The sequence below is a fragment of the Gordionus sp. m RMFG-2023 genome, chromosome 1, assembly GCF_954871325.1.
Source record: "Gordionus sp. m RMFG-2023 chromosome 1, tfGorSpeb1-WG-v2, whole genome shotgun sequence".
Taxonomy (NCBI): Eukaryota; Metazoa; Nematomorpha; class Gordioida; order Chordodea; family Parachordodidae; genus Gordionus; species Gordionus sp. m RMFG-2023.
In genome coordinates, this window is record NC_088775.1 from 44,666,683 (window position 1) to 44,675,268 (window position 8,586).

General features: G+C 23.6%; 1 long non-coding RNA gene across 1 annotated transcript; it reads right to left on the bottom strand.

Moving 5' to 3' along the window:
* Positions 1 to 624: 624 nt before the first annotated feature.
* LOC135922442 (uncharacterized) lies at positions 625 to 4,344 on the bottom strand. Its single transcript, XR_010570906.1, has 4 exons — positions 4,260 to 4,344; positions 4,168 to 4,213; positions 1,341 to 1,403; positions 625 to 710 (listed from the first exon to the last, which is right to left on the bottom strand). It is a non-coding gene; the product is annotated as an uncharacterized LOC135922442 (long non-coding RNA).
* Positions 4,345 to 8,586: the final 4,242 nt, after the last annotated feature.

Consider the following 8,586-nt stretch of genomic DNA (forward strand, 5'->3'; position numbering starts at 1 on the left):
CAAAATAAATCTGGGAGGTCGTCTGGAGAGGAAATAATTAATGTATAATTTTATATCATTTAGGGTTGTAGATGAAAGTAATGACGAATTACCAAAGCAGTGTACAAAACACAATACGTCCCGATAAAGATGATATGCCTATGAACGCAAAACGATATTTCTGTCAATGTCAGCATTGGTATCCCTTTCTAAAATGGAATCATGAACGACAATGTTAACTAAACCATAAAACGTTCGTAAGTATTGTTATAAAGGCCACGACAGAACTACTGCATATTTTTCCATTAATAAAGTTGATGAAATTGGACGTACTGTATATTCATTGAACATTCCTCTAAATATTGAAAGTTTCTCAGAGAATCGGATAAAGTAATATTTATATTAACTCCTAGTGAAGTGAATGATAGTACAGAATTAAATGTTTATATTTGTTAAAAAAATAGGCGGAGACATAGGGATTGTGGTAGTGGTGATAGAAATATCATTTGAAGAAATGGGTGAAAATAAAATAAACATAGATATAAAACATAAGATAAAAAAAAACAAAATAAACCTCTAGATGAGTTCATTTCAAGCGTAGTTCTTTATTATTTTGTCTACCAGTAACTCTAGAACGGGTAAGGCGTTTGTTTAATCGTCATTATTTCCTTTGCTTATCTTTAATAATAGATTCATCATGTTTTGTAGCAATGTGAGAGATTAGGGTTAGCCTAGACAAATAAAGAAATCAGGCAAAAATATAAATAAACTATTGTTGAAATTAAACAAACAATAAAATAATGTAAAACCGGTAGATGGGTCAATATTAGATGCATATTTCTAGTAGTTGGAGGGCTATCATCAAAAAAAATTTTGGGGGACTTATCAAGCCTATTATGATATTCTATAAATTAAAAAATAACATGATGAATGTAATGTTATTAAGGTTAATTAATTGTAAGGTAATTAAAAAATAAGATTAAAAAATGGGGGAAAAAGAAGGTATAAATTATTATTTTATAAAAATAATAAAAATTAAATTAAAGGAATTGATAAGGTTTTGAGAAATAGTGGTTAATAGATAATAGAGATAGAAAGAAAAGAATGAGATAATAAAATTTAGTGATAAATAAATTCATTAAGGGAGGGGAAAAAAAAGAAAGAGTTATTTATAAGGATTGGAGATTATAAATAGGTTAGGATAAGAATATTTAAATATACTTGGTTATCTTAATTATTGGTTATGAAAGAAAAATATGAGTATAAAAAGATTTCATTAATGTGTAATTGATAATATGAGATGAAAATTGATAAGGTAATCTAAAAAATAAAGAAAGGATTAAGTGTTAATTCATATTTACAAATTTGAGGGAATATTGTTTTTCATCCATGTTAGGTATGTGTACACCATCAATTCCATTCATCTGTATAAATAAAATAAAATAAAATCAACAAATAAAAAAAATAAAAATAAATACGTACCGATGACGTAGCGATGACATGACGTCACGATGACGTAGTGAGGACATCGGAAAATTATGATATGGAACGTATTCCTTTAAAGCACAATGAAATCCTTCAATGTGGTTATTCGTCCTCACCCCTCTAACATGAAATATGTTCCATTTCATATTTAATCCAAGTATTTTCAAAATAATTTAAAAAATCAAAAATAGAACTCAATTGAAAAGATTGAAAAGATTGAGCTTAGCGACTCAACTCAATCATTATAGATGGCACATCCCTTTCCAATAAAAATGGGATGGCTATTATAATACGGAAAAATTTATAAATATTAGGATTTCGCCTGTGCACTTGGGTCAGGCGATATTCCTGAATGCGTCTTACGATGCATTGACAGAAATGGAAATAACAACCTTTTACAATAATTCTCGGAAAAATTTCCTTGAGAGCTAAAAATACGCCAATTTCAAAATCTATTGTTGCACTTGGTGGCGAAAAAAATAAACCTAATGATAAACAATAATTTTTTAATAAATAAAACATTCGAATATATGTATTTTTATATTTATCTGGTAAAAGAATATAAGCACAGATAATTAATGTATTATTTATAATAATATTTATAGTGTTGTTTAAATAGTTTAGGGGAGGCATTAAACGTGTCATCTAGTTATATTTTATCTGCCAAACAAAGGCGAGATAAAAGAATATGAGTAGAAAAATAAATAATTTATTATTATCATTACAAATTAAAAAATTATTATTAGTTATGGTGACTTTATGTTCGTCAAGCAAAGCTATATCAGCATTTGTGCGAGGTAAGGATGGCCGCGTCGATTGAATAACGCGTGCCATATTTGTTTTTACCGACTATAATGTTGGTAAGGTTTTAGGATGTCGCATCGCAAAGGAATCTAATTTCCTTTCACGCATAACCTTTTTATATATTTTATGTAAACTTAAATATTTATTTAATTTTGTTTAATTTTTTTCATTTAACGTAAGTAAAAGTTCATAATACTCTTCATCATTCTCATGATTATGTTGCTTTGTCATCGTAAAATGAGTACCTAATATACCCCTTCCCTTACAACTTTGTAAACGACATTTATAAAAAAAACTAGTTGATAACCCATCAAAAATGACGGGGATGAGAATTTTATTCGTTCTTTTACGATAATTCTTTTTACCCCTCCCCCTCCTCCTTCAGGCCAATTCCAACCCATTAAGACTAAGAGTGATGAATTGTCTTTTTTATTCAATGATTGATTAATAATATATTTTACCTTTATTTGATGATGGATGAATCAGAAATTTTCCTATTTTATGAGATGTGATTTCGAAATTTATATTTTAAATTACAAAAATAAATAAAAATGAAAAAACATCTCATATTAGCATCACACTGATCACCCGTCAAGAATGACGGGGAATTATAATTTGAGATGTGATTTAGAAATTTATATTTAAAATTACAAAAATGAAACAATATCTCCTATTAGCACCCTAAATACTAACATTATTTACCAGAGCTCCTGTTAGTCAGAATTGTTGTTCACCGAATCATATCGGATTTATCTTATAATAATAAAGTGTTATAGAATAGCTATTAAATGCCTTTTTATTTAAATAACCAATCTTAAAAACATATAACTGTATATTTATAAAGCTGGGGGTCTAAAAGGGGTAAGTATTATACTGGTCATTAGTGTCCAAGAATTTTCATGAGCATGGATTTTTCTTTATATCTTACTATTTAGATTTTAAATTTTTATAAAATTTTAACTATATAGGTGAAAAACAATTAAAAATACGAATTCTCTTTTACCTAATAATCCTATCCTTTCAATAAAAGAGGTAACTTTATTTCCTAAATTATTTTTTCATTTATTTTATAAGTCTATTTCAATTATCCCCACCAATAAAGGATCTGTAATAATTAATTTTTCCTATTAAGCACCATCAAACCTATCATTGACCTTTAATAAATATAAAAATTTGAGTATCAAGTATATATTTTTCATTTTATCTGACTTTAGATTTTTATGAGTAAATTTATACCCTAATTTTGCGTAACATATTAATTTACTATGTTATTTATATATTTTTTAAATTATCTATATTATTTTATATAGATAAGCAATATACCTAGGAATATATCTTATTTTCCCTTTATTTTAGGATAAGTCCATTTCAATTAAATCTAACAGAGACAGAGAAAGGATCAAATTTAAAAATATAAAATTTACATCTATACAAACAAAATGATTATATTATTCATTTGCCTCCAACTATTCTCATTTCTAAAAATGTTTTATATATTGTTTAATTATTATTTATTGCTATTTAAAATATTAATTTTTTTAAATTTAACTTTTTTGTTTAATTATTATTTAATGCTATTTAAAATATTAATTTTTTTAAATTTAACTTTTTACAAAAGAATAGTTGAAAGCAAATGAGTAATTAAATTATTTTGTTTGAATAGAAAATAGATGTTATATTATTGAATTTTGAGATTTAATTAAAATTGACTTATCTTAAAATAAATGTATAAAAAAGAATATCATATTTTTTGAAAAGATAGAATTCCTAGGTATAAGAGAATTTATTGTTATTCTTATCTATATAAAATAATATAGATAACTTAATATATAAATAACATAGTAAATTATTATGTCACAAAAAAATAGGGTATAAATTTTGCTTATTCTGCTTTTTAACTTGGTTTGTTTTTTCTTATATTGGTAGTTGGGTTTTGTTGAAGAATCTAATAAAAATAATATAATTATATATAAGAACTGAAAAAATTATACCTGGTTGCTTGATACCATTGCTTTGATATGTGAAGTGAATGAAATGGTAAGTGTATGAATGCTGAGCTTGCTAAGGTGATTACTATTGGACCGATTACGCTATAATTTTTTATTGGACAATGTTTTAAAAGAAAACTATTGGCTAAATTTGATTGACGTTTCTTGAGGATTATTATAATAGATTCTCTATTGCGAAGATATAAATATTTATTTGAATAGATTAAATTATTATTAAATTTAGATGTAATAAATTTATAGGTGGACTTTTTTTTAAAAAATAAAATTTGAATTTCTTGATAATTAGCTTTGTTTAAAAATAATGAATATAAATAATATATTATGATACTTGAATTTGTTGTAAGATTAATAACTTCAGGTTCATAAATAGCTGCTTAAATTTTTATTATAATCATTAGTATGTAAAATTATATCTTACATAAATGGGTTTTCATTACTATGCATAACATGGTTTTCATTTTCATTACTATGTAAAACATGGGTTTCTATTTGATCAATTTTGTTTTAAGATAGTTATAAATATATAAATAATTATGGTACTTAGACTTGTTGTAAGGCTGTTAGGTAGATAGTTATAATCATGAACACCAGTTTTGTTTAAAGATAGTTATAAATATATAAATAATTATGGTACTTAGACTTGTTGTAAGGCTGTTAGGTAGATAGTTATAATCATGATTACCAGCTTTGTTTTAAGATAGTTATAAATATATAAATAATTATGGTACTCAGACTTGTTGTAAGGCTGTTAGGTAGATAGTTATAAACATGATCACAAACTTTGTTTTAAGATAATGAATGTAAATATAGATAAAAATTCACTTTGACATTCATTTGTAACATAAATTCTTTTATCTGTCTGAGTAAATTGTGTCTTCAGCTAAATAAAATAAAAATTTTTATATTTCTATTCATCATAAACTTTGTGTTGATATTGATTTGAATTTTTGCTGGTAGCAATTTGGATCTTTAATACATTTAATTTTTATATATTTAAAAATATTTTATCTACCAGTACACTCTTTAGATATACTAAATACATTATATTTGAGTATGCCTTTCCCTTTGCATGATGCTTTTGAGCATTCATAATAAGTAGTTGATTCATTATAATATTTATGTAAATGGAAATTTGGTGGAATTGGCATATACAATTATATATAATTTATATATCCATTTTTGAATAAAATATACCTTTTATTTTTGAATTCTAAAGTAAGGCTTCTTTTTTTACTGTATTCATAAAAGCTTGTAAACTGAGTAATAAATAGCTGAAATATAATAAGATAAGTATAAGATTATGGATTATTGAATTATAACGTAAGGTTACTCTTCCTTTTTTTTTTATGCAATATGGTTTAATTGAAAATGAATATCTGCAATATAATATTCATAAAAGCTTGTAAATTGAGTAATAAAGAGCTGCAATATAATAAGATTTTTAAAAATATAGTAAATATACTTTTACAGTTATTTAGCTTAATTGATAATAAAGAGCTGCAATATGATATTTATAAAACTTGTACATTGAGCAATAAAGAGCTGCAATATAAGATATTTATAAAAGCTTATAAATTGAGCAATAAAGAGCTGCAATATAAAATATTTAAATATAAAATAAATATACTTTTACTGTAATATAGCTTAATTGATAATAAACAGCTGCAATTTAATATTTATAAAAGCTTTTCTCTTCTTGCAGTCAAATATTTGCAAACATCTAGAAAACAATAAATCACATATTATATATTAAATAATTTACCATTGCATGCTGTGGTCAAAGTAAATAGGTTATTTACTATGTAACCTTTTCCATTGTAGGTGGGTGAATTACAGTTAAAATATATTTTGTTCTTATAATATTTTGACCTTCTATATAAGGAAGGTATCATTTACAGAGAGGAGAATGAGGATTAGATGAAATGGAGAAAATTAGATAAAATTTTTCGAAAAATTGAAGCGAAATGGTATAATGACAAAAGACAGACAAACGGATCGGCCCGATACCGAAAATTTGAGCATATAAATTTTAAGCTTATCCGAAATTCCCCAAAAAGTTTACCGACAAAATACCTAATTATAAATAAAAAATAGTAAAGGCGGTACGATATACGCGCGTAAGATTTGGGTCCGCTGTCTCGAATATTAAAAAGTATCAAAAATACAAATAAGCTAAAATGGCGACCAATATGGCCCCTAAAGGTTGAAGCGAGAGATTTTAAAATATAAATATAAAATTAAAACATGGCCGCCAAAAAATTTCAATCGGTTACTACATATGAGACAGATCTTATCATTTAAATTAATATTAAATTAGTAACGAATTATTAGAAATTTGTAATTTAATAAAGTAAATAATACAATTTAAATATTTATTAATTAATTGATATATAAAAAAATTAAATATAGGATTGTTTGTAGTATTTAATATAATGTAATCAATATAATTAAATTTAATATAATAGTTAATATTATTAACATATTTAGTATATATATATTGAATATAATTATTTATTTACATCATATATAAAATTTAAATATTTATAATATATTTAAATATTTAATATATGTATTTAATATTAAATTAATTGATATATAAAATAATTAAATATATGATTGTTTGTAGTATTTAATATAACATAATCAATATATTTAAATATAATATAATAGTTAATATTATTAACATAGTTAGTATAATATATTTTATATATTAATTTACTTATATATTGAATATAATTGAATATATATTTAATATAATATATTTACATCATATATAAAATTTAATTATAATTATTTATAATATATTTAGATATATAAATATATATTGGTTTATATAATATATTGCTTTATGATTAATTGGTATATGTTAATTACTTAACTTACTAAGAAATCTCTAAATAAATTTTTTATTGTTGGATTTTTACTTATTTATATAATAATTAGATTTCCTCACATCTTTTAATTTTTTTGAGATTCTATTAGTATATATAAGTTACCTAACTTAGTAGGAAATCCCTGAATAAATTTTTTATCGTTGGATTTATACTTATTTATATAATCATCAGATTTCCTCACATCTTTTAATTTTTTTGAGATTCTATTAGTATATATAAGTTACCTAACTTAGTAGGAAATCCCTGAAAAAATTTTTTATCGTTGGATTTATACTTATTTATATAATCAACAGATTTCCTCACATCTTTTAATTTTTTTGAGATTCTATTAGTATATATGTTACCTAACTTAGTAGGAAATACCTGAATAAATTTTTTATCGTTGGATTAATACTTATTGCAATGTTATACATTTATTAGCAATAAAGGATATATATTTATTTTATTAAATAATATTGGATTCACAAATAAATATATAATCTTATAATACATTATTTATAAGGGTATCATTTAGTATAAATATACGAATAACGTTAAATACAGAAAAAAATAATTGGATAAAAAATGCGCATAAATGCAATACAAAACGTTAATAAATAAATAAATAAAAAATCACAAAAATTGTGGATAAATACAATATAAAATTAGGCTATAAATGTAAGAACGACCATAATATTGTAATTGGCGTATACCACTTCTGTATGACCCGACTAGAATATAAATACTTAGACTAATAGCTGTTATTTTATTGACAACATGAAAATTATTGAACAATTAATATAATTACATGACGGAGGAAAAATCGTGAAAAAAGAATATATGGCAAAAGTAGACATTGTAGTTTTAAAAAAACTTAAATGTGATTTTGTGTGCTCTTGGGTTAATATAATATCACCATTTGAAAGGGGAAGGGGGGGGGTCGTGTTAATTGAATAACACGTCCCATAATGGATTTAACTGATAAAAAGGTAGGTAACGTTTTGGGGTTTTGCATACAGAAAGGATCGAGTTTTCTGTCTCTCATAACCTTTCTGTATGTCTTTCTAATACTGATATTTTGATTTAACATAAGTTCTGTTTTAAGCATATTGATTGTGATGAGCGTATTATATATATCTTCATCATTATGATCAATATGCTTTTGTGTCATTATAAAATGAGTATTTAAAATCCTCCTCCCTTTACAATGTTTTGTATGGCATTTATAATATATTAATTTATCATTAATGTACAAATACTTATTAGAATATAAAAAGTCATTATTATATTTTGATTTTATTAATTTATAAATTGATTTTTTTAAAAAAATAAATCTTGAAAATTGAATTGTGATTGATCTATTTAAAAAGAAAATAAATTTTGAATATCATTGCAATTAAATTGATATAATGAATATTATTTATATTGAATTTTAC